This window comes from Dermacentor variabilis, unplaced genomic scaffold (assembly GCF_050947875.1).
Source record: "Dermacentor variabilis isolate Ectoservices unplaced genomic scaffold, ASM5094787v1 scaffold_12, whole genome shotgun sequence".
Classification (NCBI taxonomy): domain Eukaryota; kingdom Metazoa; phylum Arthropoda; class Arachnida; order Ixodida; family Ixodidae; genus Dermacentor; species Dermacentor variabilis.
The window spans coordinates 49,726,287-49,744,626 of NW_027460280.1; the positions used below are offsets into that span (position 1 = coordinate 49,726,287).

Below are 18,340 nucleotides of genomic sequence, written 5' to 3' on the forward strand. Positions count from 1 at the left end.
ATGAATAATTTCGCTGCCGACGCGCTAATTACCACATTGCGCTAATTTACAACAACTCAAATAAGTATAGAAACAGTATATAAAACATTCGTGCAGCTATTTACAAGGAAACAGCTGCCTTATGGCGCAGAGTTTCAGCTTTTCTCTTCCTTGCCTTAGCATTGGCGTCCAATATTTTGTCATTCATCTTGCAGCAGTAGTTCTTCAATAAAATATTCGTACTACACCGCAAAAAGTGGCTTAACACAAATTGACATTTGTGTCCATCCTCGCAAGCGTCGAACTCTGAGGAATCATCACTGACGAGCAGTTCAAGCGTGAGGTCAGTGACTAAACGACGTTGGTTTGGCAGATTAGTAAATTCCTCTTCCTGAACGCAGACTTTTTGCTTGTTATAAATTGCATCAGGTCTTCTAGGTTTAGAATCTTATCCGCTTCCTTCTCCTTGCGGAATGCTTCAGCAGACGCTTCACACGCTTTCTTCAAAGAAGCAGCTTCAAGGCGCATGCGCTTGGAATCACAATCCTCCCTCGATGTGCTTGGCTTCGAAAGATAAGGTGTTCATTGAGAAAACTTTGATGGGACTGCGCCTGGGCGAAGACGCAGGCGTGAGAGTGGTGCAGTGACGGTGTGCCTTGTAAGGTCGTCGAGGTGAGAGAACTCCCGCACGATGTCGGCCTCAATGAAGTGAAGTTCAGAAACTTAGAAGGAAGTTAAAAGTCATTCTAAATTTTATTCTAACATTCCTGATTTAAAGGAACTTTCTGTAATTGAGCAATTAACCTTCCCGTATTTTTCAAAAGTAACTATTTAAAGAAGTGCTGAACATCTTACCCTGGAGTGCGGTGATACAATGAAATCTGCATATGTTATCGCCCTAATCCAGGCACTCTGGGCTTCTATATCTTGCGGAAACTTGAAGACGTGATTTTTCTCCACCGATTTGTAATTGCTCCGGCAATTGGGCACGCAGCACTTATTAGGCATATCTTGGCATGGCACTCCACATTCCGGGGCAATGAAGACTAGCGGTATAGACAATCGTAAGCACAGCACAAGTGTTGAGACTGCATGCACTGGTCACGTCTAGAAAATATGTGCGTTCGGAAGCATGCGGCAGCATGGCCGAGCATGCCGGGACTTGTTTAACCGCGAAGTTATTCGAGGAGCGGCACGGCTCCTGGAACTAATCGAATTGTTGTCGCCGCCGTCTTCGCCTGGGTCTTCTCCGAATAGCAGGGGTTAACTATTGCATATCTTCCGCGCTTCATTTTCAGCACAGGTGCGCCGCTAGTAGCTTCGCAGCGCGCTGCACGGAAATTCTATGTTGGCCTCTTCTGCGTGACGTAGCTCAAGGGGAGAGGGTCGGCCAGAAGGCCTTAAGTTCTCTGGAGGGTGTTGCCATTACTATAGGCACCCTGCAATGGTCAGGCGGCGCAGCGATCGGTTCAGCCGTCAGCGCCACCGTGTCAGTTGCGCGAAACACCGAGGCGGCCGCTGCTACGGAGGCATGCTTTTGCGGCGCTCGTTTGAAACTTGCCGGTCGTACTAAATTGTGGTTTTAAGGCAATCGAAAACATCGAAGCCTATCTTGGACTACCGACGCTTGAGAAAGGACGTCAAATTTACAACAGCCATGTATATCATGTCAAATAAGTAAACAGCACGGACATCACAGCGAGGTGCTTAAATTAAATCATGTTTTTTTAAGTGCCAAAACCACGATATGATTAGGAGGCACGCCGTTGTGGGGGACTCCGGAATAATTTGGACCACCTGGGGTTCTTTAACCTACACATAAATCAAATTACAAGGGTGTTTTGGTATTTAGACCCCACCGAAATTCGGCCGCCATGGCCGGGATTTGATCCCGCGACCTCGTGCTTAGCAGCCCGACACCGTCTATAGCCACTAAGCAAGCACCGCAGGTCGGGAAGTATTTGTCACAACAAAGCAAGCATACTTACGTCGAACTCAAAGTGAGTTAACAAATCATGATTTTATGCCACTTAAGTGAGCAAATACGGCCGTGGGCGTCTTTGAACTGTCATTTGTGGCTTCATTGGAGCGTACCTTGCACCTCACAACTGTAGAGGTTTTGGCGAATTGGCAGGCAAGTGCTTTTTTTTCTCCGTTGAACAAAGTGCCTCGAGCATATTCTGGTATTGCCGTTTGGGCTCGAATGTGAGGGGGCATTACCGCTGAAGCATCATAGAGGGCAATCAGCTGGAGACTAAACAACGTGAAGACTGAACAAATATGCGCTAGCGTGTGCGAGAGAAATGCTAATTTGCAAATACTCCACGTGTGCTGCAGTGTACTCCAACTTTAGTTCTGTTCTAAGCGCGAGAAAATATCGGCGCGAATGAGCTCTTTTCCAGCATTCGCGACTTGATCTTGACGCAGGAAGAAACACAGCGCGTACAAAGCTCCAGCATGGCGCGCTTACGAAGCTAGATTTGGCACGTAACAACCACTACGCGTTTGTTTTGGAGCAAGACGAGCTAAAAAACTATCTAAACTGATTTACAAGAGCGGGGATCAGTTCACGCGTTTTTGTGCAGTTGACGCTATATTGCATATTTTTACAGATGCCGCTGCTCGTTCTTATTTTATTTTTCTTGTTTTTGCATTTACGTCTTAGTTCGTTGAACAGAATTCAGAAGACTGACACGAACCGCGACGATCCACTGCAGCCGCAGGGTTGCTTCCCCCGGTTTTGAAGGGAAGCGGTACAATTTGATACCGATCGACATTCCCTTCGAGGCGGTGACAATCCTTAACGTATCAGTATCTGCACTTGTTCTTTTTGTTCACACTTCTCACGAAAGAGTTGCCAAGAAGCCGCGGTGAATCCATTGGAAAATTGGAAAAGCAGGCTTTCTGGCGGGCCTGAGCGCACCACGGACAATAGTGAAATGACGGTGAGGGCCTACCCGCGGGTGCTCACCGCCGCTGCTAGGTGGCGCGACATGTACAGGCCAAACTTCATTGCAGGGTGCCCATAGTGGCTAGAGATTATGGAATCAACATGCAAGACACGCGTAGTAATGGTAGCCACCATACCATTACTACGCGTGTCTTGCATGTTCATTCCATAATCATCATCATCGGATAGGGCGCCCATTACTACGGGTGTCTTGCATGTTCATTCCATAATCATCATCATCATCGGATAGGGCACCAACTACTATGCGTGTTTTACATGTTCATTGGATAATCATCATTATCGGATAGGGCGCCCATTACTACGCGTGTTTTACATGTTCATTTCATAATCATCATCGTCGTCCCTCTGTCGTCCCAGACAACTGCTCGCCTTACGCAAACATGTCGGTCCACTTGCAATGTGCGGAGCGCCAAACGATGCTCCATAGTCGGCTATCTGAAAAGGGCTGCGCATAACATCGATTGCCATAGTGCGTGGGATCTGCATAACTTTTTTGTCTTCGTTCTTTGGTTTATATTGTTTACCGCGCGAAGCGAGCTGAAACTATTGAATATCATATTTCCGAATGCGAATAACAATTTGGCGCCTGAACTTACGCCATTAAAAATGTATTGGCTAATTATTTCGGCGTATTTCGCATATCCGAAATAAGAATGCTCCAGAGTGAAGAAGTCTTCAATAGAACACCTTTGATGTTGTCCTCGTATCTCGTAGCCAGTTTATTTCTTGGCCCGTGTTAGCTGGAACACGCTGTGGGTGTGCCGTTTTTGCACTAACGACCATCCCACTATAACTGAAACGCAGTAAATAAGGTTGGAACGAAAACGTCTTTCATGATACGGTTGCCGGCAGAGGGGATTGTTAAACTGAAGGCATTGTACAGGCCCTCGTCTTTCGAAAACAGTGCGCGGAAGTGTTAACGCTGCTGTGAACGCGGGTACGTTTTGTGCTGCGTGGACAAACGGGATCATCTTTCATAAGAGTCAGGACTCTAAGTGCGCCACATGTCCCTGGGCCGCAATTTCTTGAAATTAACTTCATTTTCCATTCATTTCGTAGCACCCTCTGCGGAGACAGCACATGGCTACCTGAAATGAGGATCCACCCTATATACTAAACTGCTCAATAAATATGCTTAGATCTCTCTTCATGGAAAGAGTGGCCGATTATGCCAATAACGGCGGTGCCTGAGCCAATGAGGACAGGCGAAAAGAATAGAAAATGAAATGGTGCTCTACAAGATACGGCCGCTGTAGACAACTTGGTGTTGTAGAGCTAATTAAGGGACACGAGGTAACGCACCCTCAACGTGCGGAAGCGTATAGTGGTCTTGCCAACATTACATTTGCATATCTCGACCGGTAGGGCAAGGTGAGTTTTGTGCTCGACATCACTCACCGAGGGCAGGGGCTGGAAGCCGTGGTTCTCCTTGAGGCTCGATGACTGGTGCCACAGTGCGGCCAGTCTGTGCGCCGAGCAGCGGCCGGAGGATCGGTTCCGGCTGGGCCTCAACGCCAGGCCCCGGGCTACGCCCAGGTCCACCAACTTGTTGATGAGCAGCAGAGCGGTGAACTGCAGTGCCTGTCCACCGCGCAGGCTGCTCAGCGCCACGCGTAGAAGTTGGCACATGTGTGCGGGCACCATGTCCTCGTCGGCCGCCGGGTCTCCTGTGTCGCTCTGCTCGGTTGTTACCGTCTGCGTGGGATTAAGAGAGGTTGGTCGTTTTTTTCTTTTTTCGCTCTCTTTTTAATGGATTCGAGAGAAGGCACAATGTACTAAATAGAATTATGAATAACGCTGCTAGTTGGGTGATAAAATTGGGCAATGTGCTACCAGTTCAGTCGAACGGAATACAAGGTGTATACATTGAGGAGACGCGCGCCTCATGACCCGACCTGTCCGGGAATGGGGGTGCACCACGAGCGCCCTTTATTCCCATGACCGGATATGGGAAGTGGACCCAGAGACTTAGCGGACAGCTCCAGCGCCGCTGCCTGGAACCTCCGGGATCCCCCCCCCCCGCCCCTGTTTTACTCCCTCTTTCCCTTTATCTAGGCCTGTGGGCCCTGGCCCTTGAAGACACAGCGCAACACTAAAGTCATAAAAGCAGCGGCGAGCCCGATATGTTGTCGTTAAGTCCAACGGTTCAAGTCACTCTATACATGCGTCCCCATACATTCCAGAACAATCTGTTGTGTTCACGTAGATTCGAGATTGCTCAACAGTTTTCGTGTAGAACCTGCCACATGACTACACGTGGTCTGTTTTGCTATTGAATCTCTGACAACGCTCACAGAGTTTCGAGTAGCTGCAAGCGTGTGTTACGCCGAGCGATACCTTCTTAACAGTGATAATACGGTTAGAATGGTCATCGGGAGAATTTAAAGCAATGTACGCATAGCGATATCTGTCAGAAAAAAAAAATTGCATGTTCGCCAGCTTTAGATTTTGCAACAATTTCCCAAATAGAAATTGATTTCGCACATGCTCTTCGTAGTGAGAGTGACGCTATTGCGCAGTGAATCGCTAGCGAAATATTATGCGAGAAGCAAACGCCAACAACGGTCACTGTTGCAAAGGCATTTAGAAACGCGCCTTTCCCACGATATTTTGAAAAGCTCTTCAGTGCCCCCTTGTAGGAGTGTGAATAGCAAGACTCCTAGCTTTAGATTGCAGGGCGTTGCTTTTCGACAAATCTGCAAACCAAAAAACAATCGTCCTACAAATATAGTTGCCGTTGCTCTAGCGCACTAACTTGACACCACAAAAGCAAACAATGAAAATATGTTTTCTATAATACGGCATTTCCAACATCTCCGTGGGTGCAAAAAAAAAAAAAAGAAAATCTTTTAGAAGTGATAACTGTGCGCACCAGTAGAACTTTCGTCTTTCCCCGTTACGTGATTGTGTGCGCGTGTGTGTACCGATGTAAAGCTCAGCCAGGTATGGCTATGGCAGTTGTGCGACGACAAGTTTTACTGAGTGCCGATGTGCAACTAAGTTCCGTCTGTATACGACCGCATTAAAATCATGCGGCTTAGCAAACCGAAACTGCACAGTAGTTATTAAGGGACAGCGTAGTGGAGGGCTGAATATTTATTTTGACCGCGCGGAGTTTCTTGACGCGCGCCCAAAGCACAGCGCAGGAACTTTGTTGCATTCCGATTCCATAAAAAAAAAAAATGCGGCCTCCATGGCCGGGAGTCGAACCTGAATCCCAGTGCTCTGCATCGGAGCGCCATAGCTACTAAGCCACCGCGGCGGTCTATAAAGACTCACGAAGTGGTTGCAACTTTTGCATACGCTCAGCTTCCTCCCTGGCGTTGCCCGTGCCCTGCATTGCACTCTCCGATCTCCGTGGAGCAGGTTAGCTATTCGTGTTCTCCAACGCTGCCTGTTCTTGGAACGCTTCAGTTGTTGGAGATATTCCAACCTATCTCTTTCACCGCTTTCCAGGAAAGCTAGTCCCCTTTTATTTGTCCTCGTAGTGTCTACCCAGTCTAGCGTTATTGCATTACCCTTCTGTAAACACATTTATTGGCCGACGGGGATTACTTGCTTTTCGCACAATTAACTTGCCGTCTCGAAGACCTGTGCACTATAAAAAAAAGGAACAGCGATGTCAGATTCACGCCGCATTCGCTCTGGTCGTACAGTGTAAAGCCAAAGTACTGTCTGTAGCGATCGCGGAATTTTCTTGAGAGAGCTGAAAAATCTACTGTGTACGCAAATCAGTCCAAACCCATTTCGGAACGACTCTGGTTAACCTTACTGTCTTCCTTCTCTCTCTCTCTCTCTCTCTCTCTCTCTCTCTCTCTAGGAACGGTCCGACGGGTACTTGTGCAGATTGCCCTTTCGAAACTAAATCGCTGCTTTTCTGGCCTACGATAGAACGGAGGAGGAAAAAGTGCCTACTTTCGAATATTGTCAGCCTCCAAGCCAGTGTTGCCAAATCGTGAGGAATTTCCCATATTGTGGGAAATATCAGGAGTCGGAGAAAAAAAAATTAGGGTTTATTGAAATTGTAGAACATGGGAAATATTTTAGTGCGGTCAAAAATTGTGGTAATTGAGAACATAGCGCTGAATTGACAGGGACAAGAAAGACAACAGGACGTGCACGACCAGTGCGCGGTAAAATTGTCTTTTTTTTGTGCGTGTATGTGCGTTGTTTTTTGTTTGTTTGTTTTTGCTGTGCCGAGTACCAACAGTGGCTACAATAATTACTTTTGTGGGTAGCCAACTGATTTCAAGTCAATCCTACATGCCTGTATACGTTCGTGCGGACGTCGTTTTACACTGCTTCTAAATCCGAGGATCCTGCGTGCGGCAAACTTTGTTCGCAATTGCAACAAGGACTGTTGCAACGACGGACATCGCCTCGGGCTCGCTTAAGTGACCTTATGCCACAATATTTCTGGGGATCGCAGCGCAGGTACAGCTAAGTGTAGGAAGGAGTTTGAGCAAAACATTATCCTGTGCTAAACGGCTCGCTTGCAGCAACGAAAGGCTACCGGTGTTACATACGTTTTTAAGCGATAGTATGCTTATGCGATGAGTGTAACTACTGCTTTACAATTTTACGGGGTTTTACGCGCCAGATCCCCAATATGATTATGAGGCACGCTGTAATGGGGGACTCCGCGATGCCCCGTGGATGTTTCCGCATTTCGCCCCCATCGAAATGCCGCCGCCGCGGCCGGGATTTGATTCCGCGCTCTCGGGCTTGGCAGCGCAATGCAATTGTCACTGCGTCACCATGGCGAGTCCCTTTACAAGTTGTTTTAAGATTAAGGTAAGAGGTTTGAAAGCATCAAAGACTGATAACAACCGCTTTAAGTCAGAGGTGTAAAGAGGAAACGATTTATCAAGACATTGTAAGTAGTTATTAAACTTCCCTCCAGACTGACCGACCTCAGAGGAACACGTGCGGGACCTACTCATATCTGCTTGCTGTTTGCTGGTTCAATGTTCCTTAATTTCCAGTTTTAAGTCCATTTTGTACGAACCGATTGCGAATGTATATGCTGTAAGACCGACTTTTTTTTTTTTCGTAATACGTATGAAATCGGACACAACTATTGTCGTGCTTTAGAAATGTTTCGTGCATAAATTCATTCCTGTGGCGAAGGAAGTGAAATTTTACCACTGAACGAGTAAAATAAAGGAAAACTTTGTCTCGAAATGTGGGCAAAATAAATGTGACAATCTGGCAACGCTGCTCTGAGATATTGCAAGTGTCGTAGAATGTGGACTAGTCTCGCTTATAGAAGATACACGAGCACCATTTGCGCGATGCTATTTTCGGCACTGTTAACATTATCGTTCTCCAGTGTGATCTTTGCATCGCAGAGCACGTGACACATTCGCGACAACTCCAGCTGTGATAGCATTGTCTAGACGAATACGCTCAAGTGGTGTCGACCCATGCGTCGGCTATCGCAGAGCAGCGACGTGCGAGCTAAGAGAGAGTCAACCTCACTGAAATTTTAAGCGTGCAGTGTCGCGAAAGACACGGTGCCCCTGACACGAGTGTGTGCGTGACCTCAAATTTTGTTGAAAAGAACGAAACAGCGACGATTTAGCTGCACGATCACAATCGACCGCAAACCTCGGTCACCGTGCGCATGCGCGCGCGTGTGCGCCCGTTTATTTATTTGTCTTGTTTAGCGTCTACGTTCTATTTGTGCTGAACCTTTAATGAGCTACATAGTGTAGCGTGCGCCCGCCAAGTTCGTGTATGGGTATCCTTCGCAGCACGCGACGCTTCTCTCTGAGATGACGATATTGACCTTGTTCTGCATCGACGGATTCAAAATGATTATGCCAGTCTACCTTTTACGAGAGCGCCAGACATATATTAAAGAAAAAAAGGGAATTCCTAACCCTACCGTCACGTATACCTGAACGTTTGCTCCAGTGCACGTACGCCAGCTAACGGTAAATTAGAGTGAGCGCAGCAGCAGTGATTTGATTAGAGGAGATGAAATCTGTTTCATGACACACTTTGCGAGAATTGTGAGCTGCTGACACGAAAGAATCTGTGCCGCCGGTAATGTAGTTGTTGCAGTCGAGTGCATATTGAAAAGTGCGGGCCTCGTGAATGTCATTTCACGAAAGACAGCGGAGTCCGTCAGACAATGCGTGTTCAACAACTGCGGCATCTCTCACCGTTCTTCACACCCGCACGTCAGGATGCCGCGCACGGCTTTGTAGCTGAATAGAGGGGAGCAAGCAGAACGCGGAAAAGGGGAATTACCGCATGCCTCGTCCCCCGTCGATATTTTCGCCACAGTACATTGTGTGCTTGCGGGGCTCATTTACTGTTAGTCCACCTTTCTCTACTGTCCTCAGTCTCCTTCAAAGAAGCGCAGTACTTTGTCTTGATTCCACAGCGACATATCTACGTTCTTACGGGACGGAGCGTTTTGATTTTAAAGTCTGGCAGGGACTTAAATTTCAAACAGCTATAGGTGGGATCTGTCCTATAGAGCGACAGCTTCACAATTAAGCGTATTGACGGCGACTAAAATGGGCTTCTAGCAAAGCTCTCAGCGCGGAGCGCGAAGTTGCTGCCTATAATCCTCGAGCGCAGGCTTTCGAGCAGGCACACGAGCCGCCACAGGCCGGAGCCTACCTGGACACTTTGTTAATTCCAAGACGTTCTAAATTTAGCCCCGGAGCGAAGCGATGCACAGGCGCTTGTCTTGCCTGCTTCTTTACGACAAGGGCGATTGGATTCCGGTTTCAGCCCAAGTTCTCGAACTCGAAGGATTTGTTCCACTTTTAACGCAGGAAATCGATGAAAGGAGAATGGCAATTCTTTCGCGTGGAAATATCAGGCACGGTAATTTCTATTCTTTATACCTTAAAGGTCGCTCTCAAAAAGAAAGGGGGCTTAATAAAAATCAAAAATTGCTTATATAGAGCGTAGAGGTTTCATTTTGGTAAACTGCGACCAGCTGAAAATGGGCGGCAGTGCTGAAATGAAGAATGCTGCGAGCACCTTTCTTTCGAAGTCGTTCGAGCGTTCTGTTCGGTAGTTTTATTATTTATCAACTTGCGATGAACTTTTGCGCGTGTGGGAACCAGGCAACCTCATTACTACTACTACTACTACTGCTACTCCTAATAATAATAATAATAATAATAATAATAATAATAATAATAATAATAATAATAATAATAATAATAATAATAATAATAATAATATATAAGTGAGCAATGTAAGTAACTAAGTGAAGAACTAATTCGGTAATTAAAATATGTTCAACAGCAATTCTTTCTTTTTGATTAACTCTTATTTAAGCTCCTGCGTTTACTTATTCACTCAGAAACGCGAATAGCAAACGAATAGTGTTTGCATAAACCCCTGCCAGCGTTAAAGAGGTCCCGATGCGCTTGTTTCCCCTTACCGTGCTGCCAGTTTTTCACAATACACCGTCACTGCAGTTCAGTCAGTATTTGTTGTTCCGTGTCACTGAAGATCAAACCGCCATTTGCCACTTTTCTGGTAGGGTAAATAGAGGGTAAACGTCGGCTATCGCACGACAGATTTCGTTAAAAATGCGCATTACGGATACACAAAACTGTGCCGACACGTTGCATACTACGTGGAAGGTCAGCCACTAAGCTCCTTGGACAGACGGAGCGTATACCACAGGGTACTAGAAGGAAAACGGCTGTGACGCCCATTTAACGTAATGTTTTCACAGCCCTATCAAGCGTAGGGCATTGATGCGCACGCTATTTACAAGAGGCAAGTTGCACGCGTCTGTGCCGCAGGCAGCATAATGTTGCGACTGCTTACTCATGCCCCACTGCTTCTCCCAGCTCCGCAGAATTGCTGCGCCGGCTCTCCTAAACTAGACATATAACCAGTACAATGCACTGGAGGCAGCCCTGCATGAAGTATATATACTGCGTTGGATGTAGCCCTGTATGCGGCTACAGTTACAGAATTCGCAGCTATCCGTGCTGCTCTGCAGCTTGTTGGTCACAAATAATCACAGTCATGGTCCATATACTGTGACTCGAAGAGAGCTCTCCAGTGTGGGCTGTCCCCGTTCAGTCCCAGACCTAACGTGCAGCTAGTCGCAGGGATCTGACTACATCACCATCGCGCAATCGACAAGGGACGCAACATCATCTACCGTTTGATACCGGGTCACTGCGGAATTTTTGGTAACGACAGTGCGGATGGCACTGCCCGATTTGCTCAACAACAGCGTCCACTGCGTACCAACATCACTGTCGAGAAGAGATCATCCACAAGGCTCCGCTCGCTCGCGCGTAAGCTCACACTGACACTGTGAAGCACATGTGAATTTACCAACGCACGTCTCGCACATATTCGATCCACGTCTGCAACTCCGTCTACCACCAGGGTTACCACGAGCAGAAGCAACACTTCTCTGCCACGTGTGGCTCGGCGTGGCATTCACAAACGCCTATGCATTTCGCAATAGAATGGCCGACAGCCCTGCATGCGACAACTGCGGCTGCGAGGAGACGATCGAGCACCTCCTCTGTGGCTTTCCCGCGCTGGAAAGACGGCGCGATTGTCCCTTGACGGAAGTCCTAGGTTACTGATCCATACAGGTTTCGGTACTGAAGGCCTTAAATGCGCTGCTCACATTCTTAAGGACTTGTGAATTATGCGACCGACCTTGAAAGATGTAGCTCGTTGCATCGCGTTATTCTATGAGTTTTCCCCCTCTTCATTCCTTCTCTCATCTTTCGTTCACTTTAACCAGCACAGGGTAGCCTGCCGGCACTTACATTGGCTAACCTCCATGTCCTTTCTTTTTTTCTCTTCCTCCTGTACGTAACACGTTGCGAATCGCATCAAAACTTCCCGGCACATGGTCGGCCGTAGAAACTTTCAGCACGAGCAAACAACGAGAAACTGGGCTCAACTCGAGATGCAGCGCAACTACTTTGGATTCATACACAGCTGTAATACCTTCTGGTACTTCTGTGGCTGCGCGGCATCGTTACTTCGTGAGCGCACGGTGAATGTAAATTAAACTGTGGCGTTTCACGTCCCGAAACTGCACAATCACTTATGAAGGACGCCGGAGTGGATGTCTTCGGAATAATTCTGACCATCCGGAGTTCCTTAGTGCGCACCTAAATCTAAATGCGCACACGTATTTATTTATTTTTTTTTGTGCTTTTCGCCACTATTTAAATGCGGCCGCCGCGGCCGGGGATCAAACCCGCTACCTCGTGCTTAGCAGCAGAACGCCATAGCCACCAAGCAAGCGCGGTGGATGTGAGCGGTAACAGCTATAAGGCGCGCTTCTAACAAAGACAATTGGAACCTAGAGCGGGCTCATCTTCGCAGCAATGACACTAAACAAGACGATACATAGTGGTAGAAGACGGGGCAGATGCTACTTCATCTTCTGAAGGCGGCGCAATACTTATATACCTCCTTCCACCGCCCGCACACGCGCACTATGGTAATGCTCAAAGCACGAACCACATAACCTTGAAAAAATTCTCGAGATACCGCCTCTCAGAGGCATACAGATATCGGTGCCCCACTTACACATTTGTCTTCTTTTTATTTTCTTGCTTTATAAACATTATTCTAGTATGTCGCGTTCGACAGTGTCCCTGCTCTTGCCCAAAATTCGTAGCTCACACAGCCGGGGTTCACAGCCACATGCAGAAGACATGCGTTCTTTAATGTGCATTGCCTTTGTTCTCAACATTAGGCCCTTCCACGGTCGTTAACACAATGTGCGACCGGGCTTTGGTATACGAAATATCGCTCACATGCGGCAGGAGTTACGTCGGACAAAAGGGGCGCTGTGTTACCGTGCAGGGGAACGCACGCCTGATGCTGACAATAAAGACAATGCGCATTTAACCTCGCATGTGAGAGCGAACCACGGCTGTGCGAGCTACGAATTTAAGGAAAGAGCAGAGACACTGTCGCAGCACGTGAGATAATCATTTTTATGAAGAAAAAAAAAAGCGACATATGTGTGAGAAATTGTTATCTCTGCATGCGTCTGCGATGCGGCATCTCGTGAATGTTTTCAAAAAACAGACAACTTTGGGCACTGGTTATGTGCAACTGGGCACATGGCGCTGAGCAAGCGAACATTCTTGGCGACAATCTCAAACAAGCAAAATAACAGGCAAGAAGTCGGTAACCTAAAATTCATCTATAGTGATCTACAGAAAAAGGAAAAAGTCGGCATGAAAAGCAGCCGAGCGAGGAGAAGGAAGTGAAGCAAACATAATGGGACCAGAGCGTGCTCTGAGCGAGGAGTGTTGAGCTACAGAGAAGTGAATATGATGTCTCTAACATAAAATTGAAGAGGTCGGCTACACAGAAGTGAATTTGGCAACACGGTGTGTCGCTGCATCGCTTAAATGCTAATCGCATTAAGGTCGACAGTCATGTGCGATGGGCTCTTTACTAAGGATGTTGTTCCCACATTCCACCACTTGGTGAGGCTGGTTTTCGATTTTCCGGGCATTACGCTCTCTGCGAAAGTGTTAACTGGAACACCAGTGTACTTTGCCACACATTTTGGGTACGCATTCCGACCGATGCTAATGTCCGCTGCCGCGAGCAGAGTGCGAAGAAACCGCTTCTTTATCTTTCCTATACCCTCTTTGAAATCATGGGCGGTCATGCGTGAAAAACCTGATGGCGTTAGTTTATTTTTTTCACACTTCGTAACACAAGCTATGTACCCTCTGCAGGCAGCAATACTGAGAAGTTGAAATGCATTTAAATGGTAATTCGGGTGCAACGCTGTCTTGTCTGATAACTGTCTCATATGAATGCATGGCGTTGCAAATAATTTTGAGTGCTTCGAGGATTCTGTCAATCGGTTTCGCACGCATTGCAGTATTGCGACTTTGTTTTGGCAATACTACTTTTCCATCGAAACGTATTTTCTCATTCGGGCATCTATATCGGCTTTACAGTTCTACTGTAATAAAGGTGAAGTGGCTTTTGAAACCTCTTTCGCATTGCCATTCATTGACATCCTAGTCCCTCACGTTCTTAGGGAACGTACAAAACCAATGGCCGTCATCGCCAGCCTAATTGGGCTGAGCTTGAGACACAGGCCACTCTTATAGAGACACGCTGGCGCATAAGTTGAGGCTATAGCTGCAAGCTCAGGAAAAAATTGTCTTCGAGTTGCTATCGAAATGCCGCACCTCAAACGGATTTGCACATTCGAGCCAAGGAAGGTAAATCACGACATCACTTACACTTCCTGGTGTGGCGTAATTTTTCACTTCATTTCTTCTTTTCAGGACACAAGCAAGTTGTTCCACCGACACCTAGATGGCGACGGTTGCAACACGCCGCCATGTTCTGGACATGTGGGCTTGTGTGGAAGCTTCGCTACCAGTTTATATAGGTATACAATGCAAGCGGGCCTGTATCAACATTTGCCTTAGCGCGATGCCAGCAAAGCTCTGTACATGGCTGCGCTCGTTGCCAGGATTGCGTGCGTTCTTACGTTTTAGCACGCCAGTGCCCAGTTAGCTCAGAAGCTGGACACGTGTGCCTCAAGATGAGCAGCGAATCTGCTGAAGCGAAATCGCAGTTCGTGCTACTGAAAACTGTTTCCACTGCTCACTAGGCGGTGTGTTACGGCGCTCTTGTCGGCACGCGAAGTTTCAAGGCCGGTTGCCCTTAGTGCCTATGGCCAGAATGGTGGTGACCTTAACCAAGATGTGTTTGCAAGCGAATAAATAAAAATAAGAAAATGTGAAGAAAATAGGGCACGCACCCGAACAGCATCTCGAACCCATGGACGGATAGATTAAAGGCCTACCGATCGAGTAAGCTATCCGGGACAGACGTTCTTTAGGTTGTCTCCATGCGTTAATAGATAGAAATAGAATAAATAAATAAGTAAATAAATAATATTAGCAAATAGATACAATGAGAAAACACGCGCCCGAACAGGGACTCGAACCTTGGTCCGTTAAGTTAAACGCCTAGTGCGCTAGCGATTGAGCGATCCGGGCTATTTCTCCTTCGATATACAAAAGGGAAGAAAAGTAATATTTATATAATAAATAGGCGCCCTTCGCCTTTTCTTTTACACATAACATTCGCAGTGCATTCGTGTTCAGTGTTCCAAACATGCATGCACCATGACATATGACATTAGCAGCAGCTTTTTCTGCTCCATCAGCTGAATCTGCATGTAGCTACATTTTGCATTCGCTGCTGTCTAAGAGCCCCTCTAGAGTCCTCCATTCGCTCTTTCGAGCTCACTTTCAATCGCTGCTACCAGAGAGCTGGTGAAGGCAAACGCAGGGCAGAAGTGTGTGCACGTTGGGGTGCCACTTGCCTCGACATATTCCATGCGTGAGCACTAAATTGCATTGAGCCCTAGTAACATCAGCGACTAAGTGCACTTACAGTTAGGACACTCGACCACCGTTAAGAACATTAGATCATTGGAGGCTGGTTACAGTGTTATATTAATGACTGCCCGTATCGTATGCCAAAAGTGAACTGCAGTCGTACAGAACAAAAACACATATGTTGCAAGGATTCCCAGAACCGGGCACAATGAGCAATTTGCAGACCATGGGACGAAGAAACCTCACAAAAAAAGTCTTTGACTGCAGGCCAAACTGGGTAATGTGATAGGCGCTATAATTACATCAGCACGAGCTGGCTTCCCATTCTAGAACGGTACAGTGGCGGTGGAACGAGCATGCCAATAGTGTCCCAGGAAAGTATTTGTCGTTTCACTTGCTGTAGGTTATTCAGTGCAGTACCACTGCTCAAAGAAACGCACTGCCTGCTCTAACGCTCTGGAAAACCATAGTTTTTTGTTCGCTTGGGTTGCCACGAGGCATAGTCGCAAAGCAAGAAAAAAAAAAAACGTAGTTCCCGAGCTCTCGATGCTCCCTGAGCATCCTCCAACCATTTCCTCAGAAAGGCCCTTTCAAAATGTCTGGAAGAATACGTCATGATAGCCCTATCCTGCTAGCGAAGAAAAAAAGTATATTTGAACCTTCAATTTAAGTTCAGTGTTCACTAGGCCGAGGCCCCTTTTGCCACGCTCATGTAAACGCTGCTGCATGTCATGCGTGCAAACCGCGAGACCCAGATAATTATTGCACAAAACCGCTGTGCCCGGTTTACTTGCGTGTCAGAATACGGGAGACACCTGTGCTGTGTACCAAACACTCTGAAGAAACACTGAGTGGCAAACAAAAGCCCGGTTTGTTGATGGAATGTTCATTCCGTGCCATTCACAAAACTTTGCTGCGAGAAAATTTAGCCGTATGGTGGCCTTGCCACTTTTCAGATTTCCTGAGTCCAAGCACACTCCCAGGCAACTTCTCATTTCGTCAGTCCTTCCCATGCAAAAACATTAGGAAAACGCGATGGTTTTCAGTTTTACGTTCCTAACCACGAGCCCAAACACTTGCGGTAGCGGGCGTAAGCCTGCTGCCGGTGGTTGGCGGGGACCAGTAAATGTGCCGGTGTGCTTATCACCATAGCACTAGAAGCGTCAGAAAACTTCGTCAAGTTTTCCACCAACGACACAGCTCATCTTTTTCACTACACACTTGGGTCAGGTCGTCCGCATAGGTCACAACCTTCACAGCGGGCCCTCCAGGATGTATCCTCCTACCATGCAGTTCTCTTTTGCTTTGCTGTCTTTCTTTGTCTGCGTGAATGAATAGGTGGCATTAAAATAACTAGAACAATTAATAAAAACATCAATGAAAGAAAAAAAAACATACGCCCGAACAGGGACTCGAACCCTGGACCGTTAGGTTAAAAGCCTAACGCTCTACCGACTGAGCTATCCGGGCCACGGGATTACGCCTCACTGCGCCTTTGACTTAAAGTAGATTTTGGCTTGCGTCGGTTCAAGAACCAGTGGGGCCCCAAAACCGCTTTGGCTCCCTCCCATAAGCATGTTTATTTTCTCTGTCTTCCCCCATAAGCGTAATGAAACAACAATGGCGAAAATCATCAAAGCGACGGCTCTCACATAGCACCAAATCTGATCGGATTTCTGAGTAACTTATGTTCGTAAAAAGCAAATGATCATGCCGGCTGTCACTTTCGTTCACCTCACGCAATTGACAAAGATTGAACGATAAATGAGCAACATATTTGAGATCGCTATAGTCGACTCCAGAAATCATAGGCCTAGAGCGGGAAGATTTCCGCTGACGTACCCTAATGTGGATTGTCTTGGCTGATGACGGTAAATGAAAAGCGAACTGTAGGTTGAAAGCTTCTCTTTTCGCGCACAGAAGGAAATAATATATACTAGCATACAAGTTTTAAAAAAAACAGCAGTTGTCAACCAAGGAACACAAACCGCGCGGGGTTGTGTTAGTCCGCCAGCCCATCACAGAAGCAAACAGAATCGTCGTGATGCGACATTTGCAAAATGGCGTCGTACTTGAAACCTCCGGAGCGTCTGCTGTTCTTGAAGAGTCTTTTCAAACGGCAGAAGCGATGAGGTATGCAACAGACAGGAACAAAGTGTATGGAGTCTGAGCATTTCACTTTTCAATATCTGTGGTGCAGTTCATTTAATTGCTGAGCCTGTTTTACTTATGAAATTCACTGCCAACTGAAATCAAACTTGACAGTAAATAGTTGCAGCGAAGCAAGCGTTTTATTTCAGTTCAATAAAGAATTAGGCTTTCACCCTTGCACTATAATATACGAGTGAAAACGTAGAAAATTACGCGCTAATAATTTAATTTTTGTGGTTGCCGCCTTATTTAGGTAACCGGGAAATTTTGAAGTACGAACTGTATGAAGCCTCGCAGAGGAACAGTGGCTGGCGGTTATGAGGGCGTGGGTGGGGCTTCACTGCGGGATTAAGTTGTATCCGACTATAGAAGTAATCATAGCGTCACACAGCCAGTCTTTGCTAGCCAATTCTTCGACAAGCCATCTCCTTCGCTCTGTCTCCCTCAGAAAGTCAGTCCAATACGTGGCCCTGTACTCGGCCAAGGCGAACTCGGCCAATGACTCTGCTTAGACACGGCGGATTGTGATTTGTTCCCGGTAGGTTTTAATGGGGTGCTCTGCCAACCGCTCTGCGCACAGTTTATTTCGGTATGTTATTTCCAACTACGGTCGTTTATTGGAACGCATATATTTATCGTCTTCGTTGCAACGTTCGAGTGCGGCAGCGGCATGTTGCCGTCGCACCCGTTGTCATTTTGGAGGAGAGTGCACTGAGTGTAGGTAGCACGGCAGTGGAAGACACTAAAGCTTACCGTAACATGATCACGTGGTGGGTGGACACTTCCTGGCATGGAGGAAGGAAAAATTAGGAGACAGCATCAGGCAACACGACTGAGGTTAAAACGTACCAACCCAACATGTGATCGCCACACGAGAGCG

At 47.0% G+C, this 18,340-nt stretch overlaps 1 non-coding gene across 1 annotated transcript; it reads right to left on the reverse strand.

The window, feature by feature from the left end:
• Positions 1–16,706: 16,706 nt before the first annotated feature.
• Positions 16,707–16,779, reverse strand: TRNAK-UUU (transfer RNA lysine (anticodon UUU)). The gene has a single exon. It is a non-coding gene; the product is annotated as a tRNA-Lys (tRNA).
• Positions 16,780–18,340: the final 1,561 nt, after the last annotated feature.